This window comes from Ursus arctos, unplaced genomic scaffold (genome assembly GCF_023065955.2).
Source record: "Ursus arctos isolate Adak ecotype North America unplaced genomic scaffold, UrsArc2.0 scaffold_6, whole genome shotgun sequence".
In the NCBI taxonomy this organism is placed as follows: domain Eukaryota; kingdom Metazoa; phylum Chordata; class Mammalia; order Carnivora; family Ursidae; genus Ursus; species Ursus arctos.
The window spans coordinates 42786896-42812458 of record NW_026623078.1 but is presented as its reverse complement, the minus strand read 5'-3'; the positions used below and the strand labels follow the sequence as shown (position 1 = coordinate 42812458).

At 36.6% G+C, this 25563-nt stretch overlaps 1 long non-coding RNA gene across 3 annotated transcripts in view; it reads left to right on the top strand.

The window, feature by feature from the left end:
• The window catches only part of LOC113252965 (uncharacterized), a 227750-nt gene that overhangs the window by 95140 nt on the left and 107047 nt on the right, over window positions 1-25563 (top strand). Inside the window, exon 5 of one of the 3 annotated variants that reach the window (XR_008957901.1) lies at window positions 3284-3323. The exons of the other annotated variants lie outside the window; for them this stretch is intronic. This is a non-coding gene — a long non-coding RNA (uncharacterized LOC113252965). The remainder of the gene's footprint in view (window positions 1-3283; window positions 3324-25563) is intronic. 3 annotated transcript variants of the gene reach the window in all.

Sequence of the window (25563 nt, the reverse complement as noted above, 5' to 3'; positions counted from 1 at the left end):
ACAAAATGCAGCTTTCTGGGGAGGCTACAAAGTGGGTTGAGAGATAGCTTGAAAGAGCAGGGAGTAGAGGCTGGGTGGTTTTTGTTGTAGTTAGGAAGTGGGCTTGGCATGATTCCTGTGCGTATACAGGCTGGAGCTTGCATGCTTTGCACTCCCTGCCAGGGTCAAAGGAACATGTGCCTGTGCTTTCTTATCAGCTTGGCCAGATGTGCGGAGGAAGGGGTTAGGGTCGAAGTGTGGCTCGAAAGCTGTCAGCTGTCAAACATCAGAACTGGAATTGGACTGGTTATTACAACACTATCCTGAAACCATGTGGGGAAGTGGATTCGGGGAAGTGGTGTTGATGCTGAATATCTCATACAACTGCAGAAAATAGCATACACTAGTTATGATCTCATTTTTCCTTTATTCCATGTTACCTAGGCCAACAGGGGACCACCTTCTACTTCTGCATCATTTTCTAATAATGAAGCCGTCACTTTTTAAATTAATATCCATTTAAAAATCAAGATGGAGACCAAAAAGTTCTTATAAATATGTAAAGGAAAAAACGTTACTGACATAAGTAATGACTTGTTAACTAAACATGAATAGAAGGCTTTCCCCCATGGCAAGAGGATTGATACTTGAAAACTATATAGATATCCTCTTCAGGAAATTTACGTCTATTAAAGATAGGGCCATATTTTCTTAAAATTTCTCAAAGACAAATGATCCAATACAGTGAATCTATATGTTCACCCCTGGCTGCACGTTAGCTGGAAATTCCAGCCCTATTCAGACCAACCGCAACAACAAAAAAATGGAATTAAATACATGATCACTGTTTAGTTTTAGTGAGAGCTGATTGACAGTGGGGAATCCCCACTGTCTTGAAGTTCTTGAAATATGTTAGTCCAAATCTGAGAAGGCAAAATATTCCAGAAGCTTTGAGGGTATGAAAGTAGGTGACCTCAGTAATTAATATCAAGGACCTCTTTTCTGATTATACAAGGATGCCTGCTTTACTGGATTAGGTGTTGAGGATACAAAGTTGAATAAAATATGGTTTGTGTCTTTAAGGATTTTAGAGTCTATACAAATGATACTTGGGATTAAAGGGTTCTAAGGATTCAAGGAATAAAAGTCATTTACATGGTTAAAACCATGAAAATTAGCCTGCTAAGCACCCACCTTTACGAAAAAATAGGCTGCTGCTACCCAATGTTTTAAAATAAAAATTTCTGTGAAAAACAAGTCCCAAACTTCAGCATTATTTCCCTAAACAATTTTTCTAATATAAAAGGAAGACTAGCCAGACAAGGACAAATTCTAAATTTGGTTTTGAATGTTGTCCATGAAAGACTGGTGACAACTAACAATGTTGTCCAGCCTTCTTAATGTAATGCTGATTTCCATTTGAAACAGAGAAAACAGTGACTTGCAGCTTGCTGAAGTCAGGCACCTCTGAGAGATGCTTTATTGTGTATTCTGAGGCACATCGTTCCAGGTAATGAGGTGTGAGAGTGACTGATAAGCACATAGAATGTGGACGAGAACAAAATAATAAAACAAGCAGGTTCACTCTTAGTCATGATTGCATATAGTAAATAAGCAAAATTCTTTCACTAAAAATGTTGAGTACAGAGAGCTGAAAATCTCAGTTTTTTAAAAACCAACAGTCTAGAATTGCAAATGAATTTAATTCTCTAATCATTCTGGTCTAATTAGTGAAGAGCTTTAAACATGTACCGCAAATATAAATGTGTAAACTTTATAATTTAGTGTGCAACTTCTGATTTTTGTAGGTGAATGTGGAAAAAAAAAGTCAATATATTTTCCTTGTCAACTGGTGATGGGCCCAGCACTGAAGATTTCAGATAATGTTTGCGGGAGGAGGATGTATGTGTGGGTGGGGGGAAGTTATCACTCTTCTTTATTTAAATTGGGGAATAATGTTTTTGGAAATCCTTTGATTTACATTATTTCATTTGCTTCACATGACAACAATCCTATTAGGTAAACAGAACATTTTTGTACCTATTTGCAGATAAGAAAACTGAGATTTAGGGAAGTTAATTCATTTTTTGAGGTCTTATATCTGGCTACTCACAAAATCAAGAGAGAAGCCTAATCTACTTTTCCCAATCTAGACCTCTATCTATTACACAGCCCTGTCTTCTTATAAGCAGTATTCTGCCAGAACCTCTGATTTTGGCATTCTTACTATATGATTTTGATACTTTTGATTTTGTATATAATCATAGATGTTGAATTTTATTTTCCCTTTGAGGGCAAGTTCTGATATGAGCCCAAAGAATTCAGAGTAGAGAATGAAGTACTATATTACTTTTACTAAAATTTTATATTCTTCTTTAGTTTAAATGTTTGTGAAATTATAGAAAAGTGAAAAGAATGGAAATAATATTCATTTGGGATTTCTTCTCTCTGTGTTTGTCAGACCCTTTAAATAGCAGTTGAGGGGAGCTTTTAGATGATAGAATCCTAAACTCTCTAATTTGTCATTAAGATTTTTTTTTGAGGCATTAAATATTTTATTTTATTGGTAATGCTATATGTGTTACTTAATTTTTTATTTTTATTTATTTTTAAAGATTTTATTCATTTACTTATTAGAGAGAGAGAGAGAACAAGCTGCTGGGGGGGGTTAGGAGAAGAGGGAGAGGGACAAACAGACTCCCTGGTGAGTGCAGAGCCCAACACGGGGCTGGATCCCATGACCCTGAGATCACAACTGGAGCCTAAATCACTGAGCCATGCAAGCGCCCCTGTATTACTTAATTTTTTATATAAATTTTATTTTTTGTTATTTATTTATTTTTAAAGATTTTATTTATTTATTTGACAGAGATAGAGACAGCCAGCAAGAGAGGGAACACAAGCAGGGGGAGTGGGAGAGGAAGAAGCAGGCTCATAGCAGAGGAGCCTGATGTGGGGCTCGATCCCACAACGCCAGGATCATGCCCTGAGCCGAAGGCAGACGCTTAACCGCTGTGCCACCCAGGCGCCCCAAATTTTATTTTTTAGATTAGTTTTAGGTTTATAGCAAGGAAATTTTAACTGAGGTTCATCTCTCATTCTTGGGTTACTGAAATAGAAATATATACTGATAAAAATGCTTTAAGGGACAATAAATTACATTTAAATACCAAATATAGGTCTTCCTGAAGACGCTGATATTGCTTTCTATCATAATGATTTCATATTGAGTAATTTGAATATTAGTGAAATCTCTGAACTCAGCAATTGATCATCTGTTCTTGGTTTAATCTTTCCTCTCTAGGTCTCTATACCATGTAGACTGTACACCAGTACCTAAAACAGTAAGTTGTCCCATGTAGAACAATAAAATGAAAACTTTAAAACTGCAAAATTCATACAGAGTCCTGCTATAATATCTGTTTTAAAAATTATCATGTTTTAGCTCCCCTTGGGTGATGGAGTTTTATTTCCCACACGGTTCTTGGTAATATTTGCCACAGGTTTGTGTGGGTTTATTTAAGGTCATTTATATTCTTTGTGGAATCAAAACTCGAAGTTCACATCTCTGATATTTTTAAAAGTTAATTGTGAGTTCTTAGGAGCTCCATGTGGGCGTGGAGCATTTTAAGAACGAAAACTATGATGTCTGACACTATAGGCATGAATCCAAAAGGTAGAACTTCTTGCTCTGATCAGGGCTTATTTTAAAAGTCCTGATAGTTTGCTTATTTAATTGGACTTTTGTTTTTAGAATGACTGTATTTTACCCAATAGAGTAATATCCAATAGCAGGAAGACAGAGTGCTGACGTTTACTTAATGTTTTAGCAATTCATTGTGTCATTTTAACTAGTTGGACATTTAAGTCCTCCAGGGCAATTTCCTGTCCTTCACAGTGAACTGTACTGATGATGTCTCGCAGAGCCCTGGTGTCTCCTGCAGCTCTGCTGGTAAAATTCCTCCCCCTTACTTGTGCTTGCAGAATTGTGGGTAAGCCTGACCCGTGCCTGTGTTTTATTTACTGTTTCTGCAGGTAGTTAGGGGATAAATGTGTGATCTTACAACACTCCAAGAGATTATAGACTGATGCCATGTAGTACAATAAGGGATAAAATGTCTCTTTTAGGGTATCAAGCTGAGATGTAGTAGCTTTGTTTCATGGAGATTTGGTTTGAAATTCCCTTGTCAAAAATATTCAACACAGTGACCTCTGGAGTGGAAAGGAACTAGCGTTTCAGAGATTTGAAGCTGTGCATATTATTCTCTCCTCACACAATTCGGAAACTGGGCAGAATCACAAAATGTGTTTGTCTACTTCATCCCAACTTTCACACATTTAGAGTTAACTTATCTCAAGGTCTTTTTTGAGTGACATGCTTGCAGATGTTTTTCACATTTGTTTCTTGGCTCTTTTGCAAGCTTAGCAGCTGTGCACTTGCAAGCTAAGCCTTGTTTGCCTTAATGTGCCAAAGGGGTGCAGGGGCAGAATCAGCTCCAGCCAGTCTAATCTCCGGTGGGATCATTCAGGGGAACTTGATACTTAATGTTGCCGTGTTGGCATTAGCTCATCTCCACATCATCCCTGTGACTCCCATTTTCCTATCGCACTCTTTGGACAAGTTAGGCCATGTTTCCTATCACCTTTCCCTATAACGCCCTTCTCTTGACTCCTTTGAGGTCTGGATGTGGTCTCAAATGGAAGTTTGGCAAAACCAGACATGAACCTTGTAAGATAGATTGGTGGTTCCTGGAGTGATCAGTATACAGTGTCAAGCTCCTCCGAGTTGAAAGCCAAAGTGAATCTTATGTAATGGAGAAGAAAAATTACTTCATATTTTTCAGCGCTGTTCTAGTTCATTTCATGAGTATCAGCAAAAATAATCTACTTCATAAAGATAAAAGCCTGCATTTCCCAAAAGATCGTCTTTATCAAAGAAAACAGAAAAAATCGTGAGGTATACTTCCTAGTAGAAGTTCCCAAAGAACTAAAAAATGGTGCCTGAAGTTAGTATTGATCCTAAATAAAAACACTGTTAAAACTCTAGATTTCAAATAGATAATAATGTTGTTTGTAATAAGTGTTAGGTAGCATAAGCACTAAATATTTTGCTGCCTGGTGAACTTCAGCCTTTGATGATGAACTCAAATGTTACCTATATTATGAAGTCTTCCATCACGCCCAAGCCAAATTAATGACTTCCTCCTCTGTGTTTATAGCACAACTACAGTCCTCTAGCACTGAAGGTATCAATGTAGTATCTTTATTGCGTTGGTTAGTTCATTCTATTTATTTAAGATCATGGACTCTGAAGCCAGACCACCGAGATTGTAGCTCTGGCCCTGCCGCTTTTCAGCTGTGTGATTTTATGCAGTGACTTCAATGTGTTCTGTGCCTGGGTTTCCTCATTTACAGAATGGATGGGATAATGGCACTCACCTCCTAGACTATGCTCAGAAATATATGAGTGAGTATCCATGAAGGACTTAATGCCTGGTACTAAGTACGTATTATTTAACAAATACGTGTGAACTGTTTGTATGTGCCAGAATCTAGACCAGGCCTTGAGTGTACAGATATGGAAGAACCTGTGTTCCCAAAGCAGGTGTGTACTTGTGACCTAGACATTGAATGATTCAAAAGCACTCAAGGACACCATTCATTTATTGTACATATATTCTGAGCACCTTTTTTGTTTGTTTGTTTAATGGCCAGTACTGTTCTAATTTTAGGAATGCGATAGTGAAGAAGACAAAAACCCATCCCTGGGCTTTTGTTCTGGTGCATGTAAGGGCTATGAAGAAGGTGTGCCCAAAAAAATGCTGTCAGGAGACAGAGAAGGGTCCTCTAACTCAGCCTGGGCTGCAGCTAAGAATGAGGGAAAACTTCCTGGATGAAATGATTTATCCAGGCAGAGAAGAGGTTAGAGGGGCTTGGGTTAGGCATACAAGTAGTAATGAAGTCACTGATATTTACTTCCTTAAAGCAAAAACTCGTGTCCTGTGAAGTTGCATATTTCCTCTGTACAGATGAAGTGATATTACCTTTCCGGTTAGGAAATAGGACAGTGATTGTGTCAACAATTTTGTGAAGTGGGACTTTTCATTGATATGACTATCTTTGGTGTCAATTCTCATGCTCTGGATCAGCTTCTTCTCAAGGAACTTAGCTCTATCTTTATAACATTTTGCGTGATGTAGCTGTGTTGCAGCAATGGAGATACAGCTGAAATAGCATAAAAAGTAGGTCCGGATTATCTGGATTCAGGCCTTAATTCTATCACTTGCTTGTTGGCTTTGTGCAAACCCCTTTGCTTATTTGAGCCTCAGTTTGTCCATATGTTAGGGCTATTAATACAGTAGCATGCTTAACAGAGCTGTGGGAGGGGTTGTATAAAAAATTTGTGAAAAGGACCTTATAAGCTGCAAATACTTTATACTATAGTATTAATTATACTCCTGAAAAGCACATTATTTTCAGTACTTGACAAAAGATTCAGTGAGAAAATACTATAAGGGTATTTTTATCAAAAATTGATACTTCACAATTAGAATGAACATGCATTTACAACAATCAACTGGGTATGTACCATGTATATAATCCTGCCCTTGTCAGTATTATTTCCAGAGGAGGAGAGCAACATGTTCAATATTATTTAGTAGTACGTGGGAGAGCCAGGTATCAAACTTAAGTTTATTTGACCCTATATCATGGATTTCTTCTCATTATGTAACACTGCCTCTTCAGACGTCTGGCAGCATCTGCTGTATCCTGAAGAATGTTGCTGAATCCTTAATATGTAAACCCTCTGGGCTTTATTGTTATGTCATGTAATCCTTGAAAGGTGGGCTTCACAGTCCTCTAAACTTGCAGTTCTTTACTCGATTTTCAAAAACTGTGAAAGGAGCAGGGTGGGGAAGAGCAAGCAGATGGTAGTAACACTGAAAAAAGAAAAACCATCTTTCCTCCTTATTTCTCTTGTGTACAAAAGCTGCCATGCCTCACATCCCACATTCTCTGAGAAATTCTCCCCACCCCAAATTCTTAAACCTAGTCTCCTTCTGCCCCTCTTTGCTTCTATCCAGTTTTGCAGTTAAAGCCAGAGAGGATTGATCTCAGGGGAAAAGGGGTAGGGAGCAAAAGTGATCAAATGGGTCATTCCAGAAATCTTTTTTTTTTCTTTCTTTTTTTTGCTAGTTGAATAAGGAGGAAGCCTGGAAACACTCATACATTAACTTTTTTCTTGTCGAAAATTAATATTAGGTAACATGAACTATTGTCATATTGCCTAACTTCATTTTAATGGAATGACATAATAACTGGTAAAATTTCAGCCACATCCTTGAATGTGTCAGCAGAGTACTTGCACCTCTTTCTGCAGTCTGAGAGGGATATGTAGGTCTGAGTTCACCTGAAACCTATATTTTCTAAATTCTGCTGACCCTCTGGTGAGATGCCATTGACTTTATGTCATGGTCAGCATTTATATTTGGAGTTATGCTTTCAAGCTCAAATGTGCATTGACATAATCTCCCTGGCTAGGCCTTTACTGTAACAGTTGCAGATGCCTAATTTAGTTTATTAAGAAAGCAATTATTAAGCTCATTAAATCCATGTATATATTATTTTCACTATGATTATCAAGCTGATCCACAATACATCTTTAAAAAAAATTCCCTGAATAGCAGTGTGGAAGCAAAGTACTGCTACTCTGGAAAGTAGTCATTGTTGTCTTTTCGTATCGCTGATTACATTTGTGAGATGTAAATGTCCCAACAATACAAAATGGTGCTAGAAACAATTGCGTTTTCAATTATCTCTCAACTTAACTATTTTTGTAATTTTTGGTGAAGAAGCATTAAGAAACTCGTTCTAGCATGTGTTTTGGGGACATGAGACTTCTGTACAGACTACTTTATCATGCCCTCTCAGTGTAAGATTTTAATCCACCTCTCCCCATTCCATTTCCATATTATTTGTGCTCTCTCTTTTTCACACTCTGTTAGTTGATGAGTATAGGGATGAAAAAAAATTGTCCTTGCCCTTGATAACTTCAAATCTTACTGGAACAAACAGACAGTAAATACATACAGACTATAATTCAATGCAACTAGTCTTACAGTATATAGGAACAAGTTGCTTAAAAAAAAATGTGGGGTCCTGGTAAGTGGGGGTGAGTGAATTAAGGACTTGGGTAGAATACTTGAAAAAAGTTTACAAATCCAGGCTTCAGTAACCGTTTCAATTTTCTAATAATGCATGGATTTGTTAGTGGTAGGTTTTTGATTAGCTTTTCTTGGCAGAATCTGGAAATTCTTTAATTATATTTGGCAGTCAGGGCATTTATTGTGAGAGAATGTTATCGTGTTGTTTTAGGCACTGTCTCAATTAAAGCAGCACACCTTTCCTTATAAAGCACTGGAAGACACTCAACAGAAACTTAATAAACACATGTTTCCATTACACAGCACTCAGATCTCAAGAGTCCTGACTACCACAACTGCTAAAACAAATCTGTTAGAAAATTCAATAATCTTCCAAATGTTTGTCCACTCCCTAATTACTTAGCATTTGCTTTCTGAAAATATCAACTCATGAAATATAACAATATATTTTGTTATGTTTTCTAAATTTAAGCATCATGCCAACAGATGAACTTGATGGAAAGCCAACAACAACAGTGCAAAGCGCAAGACATTTGATATTTTGGAAATCAACTTAGATACAAACCATGGGATAAAAATCCCATTTAACTCAAAAAGAATCAGTTCCATATAAATTATGCTTGTGAAAAATTAATTTTTTTGAGGAAATATTTAAAATTTCACCCTGATACATGGAGAAAGCAAACTCTTTTAAAGATGTTAGAAAGATTCAAAACATGTAAGAAAGCACAAAATAGGTAGTGACTAACCAATTATTAAAATACATTAAGAAATAAACATATATGATTAAAATTACATCATTGATAATGAAATCTGAAACCTCAAACAATGATCTAACACATTGAGCCTGGTACTATTTGTGGGACTTCACATACCTATAAACTATTATGGTGCAAACTGAAAACAAAACAAAACAAATCCCACAAAACCGTATAATACTTATATTGTAGCTAACATAAGTTGACCAGATTCTTGTAAATTTTTCACTATCATTTAATAACTTTAAAATCTATATTCAGATTTTAGAAACTTGTACCTTTTTGTAGTTAGCACAAAGCAGAGAATCCCATTTCCATTTTCAGTACAAAGCTTGTGGAGGTTAGCGGCACAATTTTAGGACAGGTATATCCAAACAAAGTACTGGATTGAGTGATTTTTGACAGTAATCTGAGCAATTTAGGCCTCAAGAAGGATATAAGCTGTCTGCCTATGACAGTAAACAAAACCCTTGGAAAGACCTAATTTGGGTTTTTTTGAGGAAGACAATGTCAGGACTTGAGAAAAAGTTCATAATTTTCAACTTTGTTTCAAGAGAAGTATTTAAGGGAAACTCTTGGCTGACTGTCAGTGAGTCTGGTTTCCATGACATTTTGTTTTCATCACCCCATCTATATCTGCATGCCTCTTTGGACAGACTATGAAGAAGAGAAAAATAATTATAGATCAAAATACACAAAGTCATTTGCAAGCATCTTGTAGCAATGCTGCTATTGTTTAAAAATAAAAAGCAAAGGAAAATCTTTCAGAGAATAAGATTTTTAGACAGGATACTTTAACCTTTTAATAGGAAGAATGAAATAAAATTCAAACAATAAAATTATGTTTTCAATATGGGACCCTATAGTTTAGGTAAGTGTAAGAATCTTAGAGATAGATCAAGTTTTCCTAACATTGGTTCTGCCTTTGCTAAGTTTACAATATGAAAAGGGAAAAGATGAGAGCAAACATCATTAAATATGGAATATGAATGAAATGCATTACATGATATAGAAATCTGGCATTTCACCATCTGAATCTTCAACATTTGGGTTGAAGAATTGAGATAAGGGTGATCATGAAGATAATGCTCCTGCTGCTTTTATATTGGGAGGAGGTAAGAGGAGTATAAGCATCAGGTATCCTGGAAAAGGGTATTATTTGCCAAACTAAAATTTTGAATGTGTTTTAAAAGTTCAATGTAATCTGATGATTTCAGATTTTTATTTCTGATTATTTGAACTCATTCTCTTTCTTGTGAATTTCAGTACACCAAGACACATGACAGGGTTTCTATGTATTTCTATGTTAGGGAATTAAGTTTATAATGGGTCTTGGATTCCATGGACTGAAAGGCACAGTATAAATGTAAAATATTGCTTGCATTATTACTGCAATCCTCTTGGATACCATTTCTGTCATTACCACGTATCATTGTATTCATTCTGAATAACTTCTCTTCTCACATATGTCTGAATGTGGGGGGGGGGCAGCATTCTCCAATGTTGTGGGTACTATTTCCACAAAACAAATCACCCCAAAACGTAACAGCATAGAGTAACTATTTTATTTTGCTAACAAACTCTATGGGTCAGTAGTTTGGATATGTCTATATGAGGATAGCTTCTATGATGAACATGTCTCTGTTCCATGATGTCTGGTCTCTTCTGAAAAGACTCAAAGGCCTAGAAGGACTCAATTGCTGGGGGGTGAAGTACTGCTTATTCCTGTGTTTGGCTTGGGAGCTGGAAGAATTTGAAGATTAGGACTCTATAAGAGTGCCTCTCTATTGGCATCCTTAAAAAATGGTGTCCTTAGAGCAGTTGGATTTCTTAGAGAGTTGCTCAGGGATCTAAATACAAATGTTCAAGCAAATAAGGTTGAGTCTGCATTGCTCTTGCTGACCTAGCTTTGGAAATCACACAGTCATTTTTGCTGAATTGCGTTGGTTATAAGCAAGTCTACTCCTATTCAAAAGGAAAGGCACATAGACCCTAACTTTGGGGGAAAGTGTCAAAGAATTAGCAACTATTTTTTAAAAAACACCATAAGTAGGATTTGTTTCCATTGCATGTAATATTAAACATTGTTTGGCCAAGGACAAAAAACCAAAAAATAAAAACCAACAAACCACAAAATCAACAAAACAAAATCCTTGAACAGCTTGTGTCTATTTAATTTTTTTTTGTTGTATGTTTATTTCTTCCTTTGTTTTAAAAATGTTTGTTGATGTAAGATAAAAAACAATTTTAGTGTAAATATTTGTACACATGTTAATATGAGAAGAGGAGCCATTATTTCCTGTTTGTATTGATTAGTGTTGTATTTGATTCCACATACAAGAAACCTGTTTATAGTGATTTAAGCCAATAGCAGTTCTATTTTTCTGATGTGGCAAGAAGTCCAGAGATAGGCAGTCCAGAACTCTTACAGCTGTTTAAGACAGTCATCAACTTTCTGGGCTCCATTTGCTTCTTGCTCTGGAATCCTTGGCATGAGGCTTTGGTTCTTTTGTTCAAACGATGGGCATTCTACCTCTAGACACTGCATTCATGTTCCAGGTAAGAAGATAAAGGAGAGAATGAAAGGCAAAGGTGGTTCCAGCACTTTGATCGAAACAATGGTTTTTGTAAGACTCACTCAATTAACTTCAGCTTAATAACTCATGGGCCAGAACAGAGTGAGATATTCACCCCTAGCCACATGGGAGACAGGGAGTGGGCACTTTGAACCTAGCACGAGTATGTCCCATATACATTCAGTGTTAGAAAAGAAGGGGAGAAAAGATGGTAAATCTGTTCCTAGCACTTAGGCTTAGCACAAGCAGTGTTTGCCTCATGATGGAGGTGGTGAAATGGAGAGGGACCAGAAGAGTTAGGACATGGAAATATTAAGGTGGATGTGTTATGTAAAGTTTAAAAAAAGAGATGGCTGATGATGCCACTGTTTTCAGGTAGAAGCAAAGATGGGACCTGTGTGATTGATCCATACCCTAAAGACAATGATTTGTGTCTTATTTATTCATTCCATAATTTTTTTTGAGGATGAGTATATAGTGTTTCCAATAAAATAGTACAGAGATACAAAGATCCTTGTCATATTGACTTGAATCATAATTGACCTTGAGCACTATGAAAAAGAATTTCTAAATTTTTTGAACATGAATTTTTCACTACTTGGGCAGTCTATAGTTTCATATTTTCAACTCATGTGGTGTGGTTTTATTAGTAATATACCATATGATTTTATTTCTTTGTTTTGTCTACCTGAGTGAAGCCAACATCCAGCAAGAACATTCAAGAGAAATGCCATAAAACACCAAACACAACACTCTTACACAGTTAATGCTCTGACTTATATTTAGAATTTTATAAGACTGTTAGGTTTCTACTAAACTCTTAGAAATTATGATGCCCCAGGCACTGAATGTAGAGTATCACTGTCAGACTTTTAACATAATAAAGAGATGAGATAATAACAAACTGTTGCTTATAAATTACAGGTTCCTGTTTCTTCTTCTATTCCATTGAGTCTGTTGAACCCAGACCAAACACAAAATTTAGAGAACTCCAAAAGGAAAGCTAGGGATTTCTGATAACACTTTTAAGTGATGTAACACTTTGAAGGTGAAGATATTTAGAAAGATAAATGATTCTTGGAAAAACTTCCTTCAGGTTTGTATCAACCTGACTCTTAACTGTTTTGCTAATAGGTTACTTCTCATGCCCTAAACTTTGCTTTCCACTGATTGTGCTCTCCTATTACCTTTTCTTCTTTCTACAAGTTTGACTGAATGACCTACCTTAACTTTTTATTTAGCTCCACCATGACTAGTCAGATACCAAATTTTAGCTTTAATATGTCCCCTTTCCCTTACAGTTCAACATGACTCCTGTAATCTGATCAGTAATTACTATGATGATATAGACAGAATTCTGCAATTTATAAAGCAATTAATTAAAGTGAAAAGAAATAAATCCTTAGAGCATATATTAAGCAATTTTGTGAATTACTTATATAAAAAGTTTAGTTAAATGTTCCTTTTAAGTGTTAGTCTAGTATTAACAGCTGAGAACTTACCAAATCCTATAAAAGCGCAGAAATGAATATCTTGAAGTCAAAACAGAGAGGCATATTTCAGAAATGTTTTTATAATATTGATTGTAATTGTGAACTCTAAGATGAAAAGCTAATTGTTCCTCAAAATACTTGTGCTGCTATAATAAGAAGTGGACTCAAAGCCATCTAAAATTTTCTGTATGTGTTGACATTTTGGAATTAAATTTTTAAAAACCAGCTCTTATTACTCGGCACGTTCATATATTCTAGCAGAGAATCAAAGTCCCAATCTAACAAGTATGCTTTTTTCCTCCTTGAAAATAATTTGGCTTAGCTAAGTAAATAAAAATGAATATAAACTGTGTAATTTTTGAGCATTATGCAATGTTATTGAATAAAAAAGTCCAGTATAAACATCTACAAATTATAGTATCTGAAAGTAATTAGGTAGTTAATAAAATAACAAATAGGAAAGATTTATGGAAATGTATAAATAAAGAATTTAAAACTCAATTGCGGTAGACAAGAGAAGGCATTATGTGCATAATCATTATTTAAGAAAATATTTATTTCTGAACCCCATGGAATAAGACATTTTTCAAATATAAAAATATCCAATAGGTATGTTTAGTTCATTCATTCTAAAAACCCATAGATTGTAAAGTACCTGAAGCAAGTTTGTTCATGTAAATTAACTTTTTGTTTTATATAATGCTTTATTTTTCATGCATAGTAGACATTCAACACATTTTTTAATGAGCAAAATAAAATTGTTGATTTTAAAATATAAAACAACAGTATATTTCATTGATATTTAAGAAGAATTTGTTAAGATAATTTCTTCTAGAGCCCACACCAAAGATAATTATTACAAAATGAGGCTCTGGGTCCTCATTGCTCTAATAGCTCTTAGCTAAAAATGTAAATTAAAGAGCTAAAACATATTGTCTCACTTTATGTAAGAATGACTTTTTTTTTTTTGTAGGTCTCACATTAATACCTGATAAAAGTGCTTTAACTTTTCAGTCAATGTTTCTTAAAGTATTGTCTTGGACCGCCTACATCAGCATTATCTGAGAGCTTTTTAAAATGGGAGACATAAATCAGACCCTCTGGACTGGAACCCTGGGATTTGCCTTTTAGCAAGCACTCAGGAGATTCTTAGCACCCTGAAGCATGAGAACCACTGCTTTTTGTCTTCCAGTGAAATGGAGTGCCAATGCTGATTGCACTAAAATCATCCAATGCAGATAACCTCGAGTGGAGCCCCAGGAGTTAGGCTCTCCTCATTGTGTCCCTTAGTTATATCTGGGAGGTTCCTTATACTCTGCATTCCATGTGCTGACAGGCAAATTTCCTCATAATCTGCTTGACTTCTTCATTGGGTTGTTACGCCTGACCACATCAGTGATGTCTCCTGGCTTATGACTGCTATCAGGCAGGAAGGGACAGTTCCCCTTCTCTTTACCATTCTCACAATCTTGAAACAGGATCTTTCCTTAATTCTCCATTAAGAAGTTGTGAGCGTAAACTAAACTTTTGAAAATTTTCTGTTAGCATTATGTTCACTTACAAAGTAAGACATTTCCTAAACAGACAGCCTGCCACTGTCCTCAGACCTCAATGACCAGTGCAGAAATTCCCATACTTCCTAATCCCCACTTGCCTCTCCCATTCTGGAAATACTCAAGTATCCCAAGGTCCGAAGAGAAAGGAATTTCCTTTCTTCACTCACTCTATTTTAGAAACATTCTCACTCTCCCCACTAAAAGCAACAAAAGCTGCAGGTTCAGAGGTTAGAACATCCACTCAATACAATTTATCTTGCCAAACAGAACACTTAGATTCGCTCTGTGAAACATCTGCTTTCAGATTATTGGTTGTTTTACTTGTTCCCCGGGAAAAGTGGGCAGACACTTGCTTTTTGCTTCAAGTAACTTAGGAGCCTTTTAGGTGGTTTTCTCAGGGTGAAGAAAGTGTTTCTCAAAGGAAAATGAAAGTATTTACTTTATGAGATAGAAACTTTGCAGCTTTTAAATGACAATTTTTTTCTGGTTTCTACCCTTCATGACCTTAAAAATCTTTGTGCCAAATTTTAGACATGACACTCTGATATATGTCATATACTTAAGAGGTTTGTCTGTTACTTTAGGCCCAATAAGAATGTGTAAGGTAGGATAAATGACAGGTTTAACATATTTTTTTCTAACCATTGATTTCTACAAAATGGCAGGATAATTAAAGAATGACAGATTGCTGATAGTAAATTAAAAATCACATTTGGCTTATTATTCTAATTTTATTAGATTATTCTAAAACAGTATAATTAACATGACTGCATATCCAGATTTCAGTGATGATAAATGAAAATAGATTTATTAGTGTTAAGGAACCCTCACCTGAATGTACCTGTGGCATCTGAGTGTCAGTGGATATTGGCTTCCTACCACGCAAATGCTGGAAAGGTTGTGGAAAAACTTGATCACTATATACATTGCTGGTGGGAATGCAAAATGGTACAGTCACTGTGGAAAATAGTTGGGCAGCTTCTTAAAAAACTAAACATGTTAACTACTATATGACCCAGCAATTATACTCCTGAGCATTTATTCCAAGTTCACATGACAACTTGTACACAGATGGTTATAGCAGCTCTATTCATAATACCCCAAATCAGGGAACAACACAGATGTCCTTTCATGGATGAATGGTTAAGTAAATTGTGGTACATCTATACCATGGAATACTACTCAGCAGTAAAAAGGAGCAGATTACTGATACATGCAACAACTTAAAAGAATCACTGGAGAATTATGCTGAGTGAACAAAAGAAACCCCCCCAAAATGACGTACCTTTGATTCCTTTCTATAACATTTTAAAATGAAAAAATTTCAAGATTATGAGTACATTAGTTGTCCAGGATCAAGGATGAGGTGAGAGTGAAAGGGAAGTGGGCATGGCTAAAAGAGGGCGATATGATGGGATAATTTTGTATCTTGAGGTGATGGAAATGTTCTATATCTTTTTTTTTTAGATTATTTATTTATTTGACAGAGAGAGAGTCAGCGAGAGAGGGAACACAGGCAGGGAGAGTGGGAGAGGAAGAAGCAGGCTCCCAGTAGGGAGCCTGATGTGGGCCTCGATCCCAGGACCCTGGAATCATGCCCTGAGCCGAAGGCAGATGCTTAACGACTGAGCCACCCAGGTGCCCCTGAAATGTTCTATATCTTGACGTTAGTACCCTGGTCATAATATTGTGCTTTTGTTTTGCAAGATATTACTGAGGGAAACTGAGTAAAATGGACACAGAATCCTATTTCTTACAACTGTGTGTAAATCTTCTATTATCTCAAAGTAACAAGTTTATTGAAAAATTGCTCCTGGTGGGGCCACATTCTGGACTAATCAAATCTAACTCTGAGAGTGGAGTCTGGTCACATCAGTGGCCTTAGCTGTATCCTAAAAAGGTTTATATTTTCAATCAGAGATATGCCAAAGTGGTCTTAATTATAGAGTTCTGACATGACCTCCCTCTCCTAAGGCCATTTCACTGACAGCCTGTCCTAGGGCCTATGCCTATTGTGCTATGTACTCCATCCTTCTTTGACCACCCCCCCACCTTGGATACGACCTCTATAGTTTTTGCATGGTTACCCCCCTTGAACCTCAGTTTCCCTTTAGGACTAAAGTTATACCTTGACAACAACCCATGTTAATGACTCTGACTCTGTCTCCATCATGTCTCTTTTTGGGGTTTTAGATCCTCATCCCTTTCATTTTCCCTTAAGACAAATTTTTCTGGATTTTTCTTATTCCAAGCATAAAGACGCATCTTGATTTCCCTTCTTACTGGTCTGGCTATCAAACAGGTTGCTCATCTGTTTTTTTGCCTAATTGAGTCTCAGCTCTGTCCCTTGCCTTTCCCATCAGTCTATGTTGCTGGTGTCCCAGCATGGTTGGGACCCCAAGCCCCTGGCTACTTCTTGATCACCCTGTAAAATGTAGCTCTCCCATTATTATTCTCTATTTTGTCTTCTTTGTTTGCTTGCCAGCAGTTATTATAGTATGTGATTGTTTTGTCTTTCTACTTTCCTGTTGTTCACCCAATCTAAATTATAAATTTCATGAGAGCAGAGATTATTGCCTACTGTTATGTTAATTGTGCCTAGCATGGTACCTGACACAAAATTAGTAGGAGTCATTCAATAAATGATGTTTAAAAAATGAACGAAATTATTGAAACAACTTACAAATGTTCAGTTGCAAATAATATTTTCATATTGCTGAAAACTTTCCAATAACTAGACTTTCCAGATAACTAGATTTTGAAGGAACATCATGCACTAGAAATAGCAAGTCTGGGAAACAGAACTGCTTTTTTCATTTATTGCCTGTGGACCTAGGCAAGTTAACTAAACTTTCTACACCTTCCTTTACTTTTTTGTAAAAGTGTAACAATGATTCCTATCACCAAGGGTTCTCCTGAAGATTAACTGAAATAATGTAAAAACACAGGTACTGTGGCTTTCGTAGAATAATTGTTCAATCACAGTTAGAATCCCTTCACCAACTCCTCAATCTAGTGCATTTTTTAGACAGAGCTACTTTATTTTTGGAAGTAGGCAAGTAGAAGAAAAAAATAAGTTCAGATCAGTGAAATTATTTTTAAAAGACATTCAACATTTGTTGTGGAGTATGCATTTGGTTTAGTCTTTAACTCTGTCTGTATCTGCATCTACAATTATATTTAGCAAGAAGTGATGTATGTAATCATATTCTTTAGAGTTTACAGGGACCTTAATTATCCATTATGTTATGAAAATGAACTTACTGAAGTGAGAAACTTAAGTTTACCAATACATTTTAGAAAGATTTTAAAAGCATTTAAAAGTTAAAAGTGTGATAATGTAATCCAGGAATCTATTTATTTAACCAAATTATACTATTTCTTGTGTTTCAGAGTGGGCATTTTGGGAACATATCTCACTTGCTGTTACATTTAGGTAATGCTTAAATTGGCTTCCTACTATAACATAATTTCTGATTAAACATAAATTTGAGGGGCGCCTGGGTGGCACAGCGGTTAAGCGTCTGCCTTTGGCTCAGGGCGTGATCCCGGCGTTCTGGGATCGAGCCCCACATCAGGCTCCTCCGCTATGAGCCTGCTTCTTCCTCTCCCACTCCCCCTGCTTGTGTTCCCTCTCTCGCTGGCTGTCTCTGTCTCTGTCAAATAAATAAATAAATAAAAATCTTTAAAAAAAAAACAACATAAATTTGGGGGCCTATTTCACTCTTTGCCACATTTGGAAACTTGCTATACTGCTATATTTTATAGAATAGAGAATGTGTCTAAGTTTGAGGAAGCTATATCTTAGGTGCTCTCCCCAGGAGGATTGAGTTACTAAATACTCTCGAGGTCTTAAGGAACTTTGATGAGATTTTCTTAAGATATAGTGGTCTCATATTATAAATAATTGAATGCAATATTTGGATGTTGTTCTAAGATATATCTTTTTATCTTAAAATCTTTTATCCTAAAAACTTAAACACTAAAAATGATGACGATTTTCTCTCTTAGATATTGGAATCAAACAAAAAAGTAGATAATGATGAATATAAGACCCTTATTGAAATCTGAACTAATAAGCACACTGTTTGGGCGATTACTACTTTTGAATTAATGTTTATTTAGTAGTAACTACTTTAAAACACATTGCAAAATAATTCTGTTTTCAAAATCTTATTGTATACAATGTTGGTTGAGGAAGCCACTCAGAAATTTCTTCCTCCTTATGCTTTTATTAATGTAGTTGCTGAAGAATAAGCTTTATGTTTTAGGCCACTCAATCTATTTGAAGTAAACCTATAGAAATTCATGAGCAAAACAGGTGCTTAAAAATATAATTTCATTACTTCCAATTTTGTAGGGGCAAGGACATCTGCTCCACAATGACTCACCTCTTTGTTCATTTATGTCATGCCAGTTTCATACATAGGAGGGCAAAGCATTAGGAGTGGCTTCGGAGTATTTATCTTCTCAGTTCAGATTTGCTTCATTAGCATGCTTTCCTCTTATGTACAGGGGTTGTTGTTGTCTTGGTGCATAAATGGAAAATTTTTCAATGGAAATTAATTTTAAAGAATGAAGAATGCAATAGAATATTAAGTTCAATAATCTATATGAAATGAACTGTTATAGCATTTATCTTCATGGCAAAGACCTTTGTGAGTTATCTTTCTCATTTGTAAAGATAGATACTATAACTCAATGATCCATCATTAGTTCTTTAAAATTTGCGCTCTCTGCAGAAACACATTGCTCATACTTCACTGATATGAGACAATTTAAGAATGAGTTATTTTAATGCTTATTTGAGAGTTGGCTATAGTCTATAAACATCACTGTTGGAGAAGGTCAAATTGTGATTGATGTCCCACCCAAAATATGATTCAGCTAGTCAGAGTGATTTAATTTAGAAAATTCTTTCTCTGCTTACTAAGCTGATCAGTATTCATTACTACGTAATCAGTAGGTAATAGGTTGGGATGAAAATAACCACTGCCTGCAGATATCCTTAAAGAAAAAAAAAAAGACCTCAGTTCTCTGATATACAAAGGAAGATGTCATATTTCAGTGTCACTTCTCAGAAAGCTTCTTCTGATTGTTGACATTTTTCTGAAAACGACCCGGACATCACCAATGCCTCATTCCACATCGCTGGTGTAATTATAGGATGATTTGTTTTTGGATATTTTACCTAGTGATAAATGAAGATGACCTATTCTCTTTTTTGAGTCAAAGGCAAGTGCTAAGGAATGGATCCAATCATTAATTTAATAACTAAGACCATGGAGTACTGATAGTCTTCAGCTTTCTTGAGGAAGGACATTAAGTCTGAGTTTCCAAGATAAAGACATTATATGGGAAAATTCAAATGAATTTGCACAATGGAAGAAAAGTTATAGTGCCATGGTATTTCATAATTGGCTCACTAATGCTGCCATCTTGAACCAGTTATCCCAGAATCATATTAGATCCAGAATAATAGACTTCAGTCATTGTAGTATTCACTGGAATCTCTGATGAATCCTACATGCATATGAAAACTTAAATACTTATAATCAAGACACAATTATCTCAAAGTGGTTTCTGCATTAAGACTTCTTGTCACTTCTGATTTCAGGGCAGGAAACAAATGACTCAGTTGTAGGGTGCTTCAATACAAATTAACCTTAGAGTGCCTCAGAGAGAAACAAGAAGTAAACTTACCATTTTATTCTGTGTGTATTCTGCTTGAAACTTTGGCAGTGTCCTGTAATTTCTCAAAAGATTGAAAACAAGATTTCAAGCTCTTTTGGTACTCGCACAGGAGGTAAAGCAGTAGTGCTTCCTGCAGCCAAAGATTTATCTAGATTGCTCTGATGAGAGTACATACCGTTGCTTTCACAGCAGAAGTTAGAAAAGTCTTAGAATTAAGCACTCATATTTCCATTTTGATTGTGACATAACTGATAGAATTGTTGGATTCTAGGTCAACATATAATACATTGGAATACATTGGAAAATGTTGCTCCAATATATTTCTTGTAACCAGTAAGGCTTCCAGCTTTGATTTGTGCCCAAAACAAAAGAAGGCTGTACAGCTAGTGTGGGAAATACATGCATCTACCACTTGAGCCTTATGATATAACAGATCCAATAGTACTTGAAGTAACTATGATAGGTAGGGATGCAGGTAGGGAAACTCAGATAGGAGAATGGTAATGAAGGGCACCAGGGTTTTGGAGCACCTGGATACTATCTAATTGTAAATGAATATCATCTCATTATTGAACTATAAATTCAGGTCTATATAGCTGTATTATGCCATCAATGACATTGAACTTTAGCAGAAGCTAAGATATAAGTTAAGTTGCTTGAACATGTGACTCAGACCCAAGTGACACTTTGTTTTGTGTCATCGCCACTTTTCCTTCAAACCTATGACATCATGGGTGTAAATAATGCTATTGCAGTCCCCGTCAGAGATGACCCTGAAGGACAATGGGTAAAGAAAATTCTAGAAGGCAGAAGTTCAAACACTCATCTGGGTTTTCCCTTCACCTAGAAGAAAAGATGGCCTGAGTTGGTGTAGATATATCTTATGTTATTCCTAGTAGCTGAAATTTTGACCAAATGATCAGGGTCTTCAAAGGCATATAATTGAAGAATTATTGACTAGGAAGATCTGGGCTTCGAAGACGTATGTGAGGATGAACCATTTCAGAATGGCCACAGAGTGTGGATTTTTGTGTCTCATGATCATAGGGATCTACTGCATAGAAGACTGTCAATAATCAGATGGACAAGAAGAGCAAGTTTATAGATATCATTTAGCTTTTCTCTCCAGCCAACCCAATGCTTACTCAATAATTGTTTGTAAAAAATGGCCGCAGGTCAGGGGTATAGGCTATTATGCAAGGGCTCAACAATGTAGAGTTTCTCTCACCAAGCCTAATCTTACTGCCACCACTGTTGAATGATCAGCCTGCCAACAGCAAAGAGCAATACTGAGCCTTCAATATGATATTACTCCCCAGTGGCCATAGACATTTAGTTTAGATACGGATTTGTCTTTCCCATACACAAACTTTTGCCATCACCATCATCTAGTTTTGTTTACCACCTTGCTTTTCCACACAGTATTGCTACTGACTAAAGAACAGCAAAAGAAGTGATGAATAGGGTTATACCTATGGATTCATTACTGTCTCCATGTACTCCATCATCCAAAAACAATTGGCCCGATAAAATGGTGGAATAACCTACCGAAGACTAGAATGGTGAAATGATCTATTAAACGCTTAATCACAGTGCTGGCTAGATCAAAGCACTTTGTGAAGCTGAGGTGATGTCCTACATGATGCTATATACGTTCTGAGCTGCAACCAATGCATGGTGATTTTTTTTCTTTAAGCCAGTCTTAGAACAAAGTGGTCTACCTGATATTGTTACTGATTCTCAGTTCCATCCTGATATTCCAAATGCTGCAGAACAAAGCCTAGAAACTATTTTCTCCCTTGCCAGCAGAATTCCAGCTAGATTCTGCCAATCAGAAGCTTAAGCACAAGATTTTGAAGACAGAGGAAGAGTTCCAGTCCCAGCCTGGGAATAGATTACCACAGAATCTATAAAGGTGTCCCATGTGAGAAAGTCAGTGACTCTTCATTCCTTTGATAAATATTTATTGTGTACTTATATTGTACAAGATGTTCTAGATGCTGGGAAGACAGCAGTGAAAAAAGAGAGGAGAACAAGAATAAAAATACATATAATATGTTAGGTGTCAATAAGTACACTCAAGAAAAATAAATCAGGCAAGGGGGATAGAAAGTAATAGAAGTGCTATTATAGGGGTAGCTGAGAAAGTCCTATTTCCGATAAGAAGAAATTTGAGCAGGGTCACCTGGGTGGCTCAGTCGTTAAGCATCTGCCTTTGGCTCAGGGCGTGATCCCGGGGTCCTGGGATCGAGCACCATATCAGGCTCCTCCACTGGGAGCCTGCTTCTTCCTCTCCCACTCCCGCTGCCTGTGTTCCCTCTCTTGCTGACTGTCTCTCTCTCTGTCAAATAAATAAATAAAATCTTAAAAAAAAAAGGAGAAATTTGAGCAGAAATATCAAGGAAGTAAGATAGCTAGTGATAGAAAGAGCCTTATAAGCAGAAAACAAGTGTAAAGGCCCTTATGGTGGGAGCATGCTTATCCAGAATGGAGTCTGGGGAGGGGAGAGAGTGATGGAAGATGAAGCCACTAAAATTGAAGGGGGCCAGATTATTCAGCACCTTCAGTAGCAATGGCCAGGACTTTGGATTTCATGTCAAAAGACAGTGGAAGGTACTGGAGGGTTTGAGACATAGGGGTGACATGATCTTGATTTGAGTTTAAAAAGGTGTGTGGATGCTAGACTGTTGGGAGAAATGGTAGATGCTGGGAGGCAGGTGAGGAGTCTAGTGCAAATGAAGAGATGATGGTGATATGAGCAGGGTGGTAGTTAGATGATGGTTGTGAAAAGTGGTCAGAGTCTGGATATATAATCAATATTCATTTTTCACAGATTCTAGGTTTGCAATTTTGCCTTCTCACCAAAATTTATTTGTAACCCCCAAATCAATACTCACAGTGCTTTATTTTGTGGTCATTCACAGACACGCATGGGCACAGGGTAGCAAAAAATTTGAGTTGCTTGGTGTGCACATTACCAGCCGAGTACCAACAAGATGACACTCTTTGTCTCTTTGTTTCAGCTCTCATATTATAAATAATGGTATATTTAGTGCCACATCTTTTGCACTTTTGTGCCTTTTGTTGGTGATTTTGCTGTTTAAAATGATTCCAAGCATGGTGCTGAAGTGCTGTCTAGTGTTCCTAAGCACAAGAATGCTGTAATGTGCCGTACAGAGAAAATACGTGTGTTAGGTCAGGTTTGTTCAGGCATGACTTCTAGTGCTGCTGGCCATGAGGTCTATGTTAATGAATCAATGATATAGATTAAATAAGTGTTTGAACAGAAACATACATAAAACAAATTTATATATTGATTGGTGGATGAAAATGTGACCAAAATGCCCACAGGAACATAACCCTGTTTTCCCCTGAAGAGCAATGATTTGGAATTAGCTAATTTGATGTTTGCAATGACTTTATAGAACATAACTACCACAAATAATGAGAATTGGTTGTATTTTGGAGATTGTGACAAGATATGCTAATGTTTTGAAAATGGATTCTGAAAGAAAAGGAGACCTCTAAGATATTTGGCCCGACAACTGACAGAAGAGAGTTGCCATTTGCTTATGTGGGAAGACTCTGGATCAGGTTTTGAGAGTGAGGGAAAATCAACTTTGATATTAGACATTAAGTTTGAAATGTCTACTAGACATTTAAGTGGAGTTTTTGAGTAATCAGTAAGACATATAGGTTTCCATTGCACGTGCAGATGCCACATTTCAACTATGTCAGCTACTTCAACTGTGTGCTCTTTTCTCACTAATCCTCTCGGTTCTCACCAGGAGAAATCAAAGCAACAGACACTAACAGAGAGAAAGTGGGCTGAGGAAAAAAATCAACCATAACTTTGCTCTGGCAGGTTGGAGTTAGAGATTTTGTAGTTTTGATCATTACATTGGATTTGTTTCTTAAAACTTGTGATTGACTTTCTATTATTCATAACTGACAGAAAAGCTATGGGATCTGCCTGAATCTCTATCATAAGGGTGTGAAAGAATGGGTCCGTAGAGTGAGTTTCTATGGGAAAAATAACACATCCTAGTAAATTCAGTTACGATGTGACTTTCATTATCTCCCATATGCTGACAGATTACAGATTTACTTCTCCAAACAAGATCTTTCTTCTGATCTTTAGACTATTGAACCCCCTATTTGATATTTCTATTGGGTGTCTCAAAAGTTCCTCAAATTCAATATAGTCAATATTCAACTCATAGTTCTCTCAAAGATTCTCTCCTTGATTAATCTCTAGCCAGGCTTGAGGAGCCTTCTTCACTAGGCTTCAACCTAGGTCTATAAAGAAGCAAAGAAAACACTAACATGGTTTCTAACAGTTCAAGGGCTAGAATAACCCTATCCCCACTTACAGTGTCTTCTTGAGAAAAGTCAAGGCTATGAAAAGAATTTACTGTTTGTTCCAGCCAATACCTGAAGATAGGTCCGTTTTTCGAGACGCGGTGGGAGGGTAGGGGGCTAACTTTGATTAGTGCCAGCTAACAAACCCAGATGGGTTTCACATGGACCAATCCCTGTTTTATGGGAAAAAAAAAAAAACCCAAACAAACAAATCTGTCTTTCTCCCGTGTTTCTCCTTTACTCATACACTCACAACACTTCTGACATTTCTGCTCACCAAATATTGTGAGTTTTCCTACACCAAGCAATTCTCAATGACACCAGTTGGGTGTCCTACAATTTAATTTAATTCTGACACTATCTACCTGAAGATAGTGTCAGATTCCACAAGTTAAGAGCTCAGTCCCACACTGAGCTGGAATCTGAATCACTTCAGATTCTAATCACCAAGTAGTAGGTCTCCAGGTTACCCACAGCTTCTGTCTGACTTGGCTATAAATTGGAGGTTCCCATGACCTCCTTCCCCTCAGATTCAATTATTTGTTAGAGCCACTCATAGAACTCAGGGAAACAGTTATGTTTACTAGCTTATTACAAGATATGATAAAAGATATAGAAGAACAGCCAGATGAAGAGATAGATACACAGGGTGAGGATTGGGATGTTGTAAGCACCGGAGCTTCTGTTCCATAGAGTTGGGGTATGTCACCCTTCTGGTTCATGGATGTATTCAGCAACCTGAAATTCTCCAAATCCCATACTATGGGATTTTATGGAGGCTTCCTCATGATTAATTATTAACTCTATTTGTAGTCCCTTTCCCCTCTCTAGAGAATGTGGGGGGTGGAGGTGTAGGGTTAAAAATTCCAAAGTTCTTTTTTTTTTTTAAAGATTTTTATTTATTTATTTGACAGAAAGAGAGACAGCGAGAGAGAGAGAGAGAGAGCACACAAGCAAGGTGAGAAGCAGGCAGAGGGAGA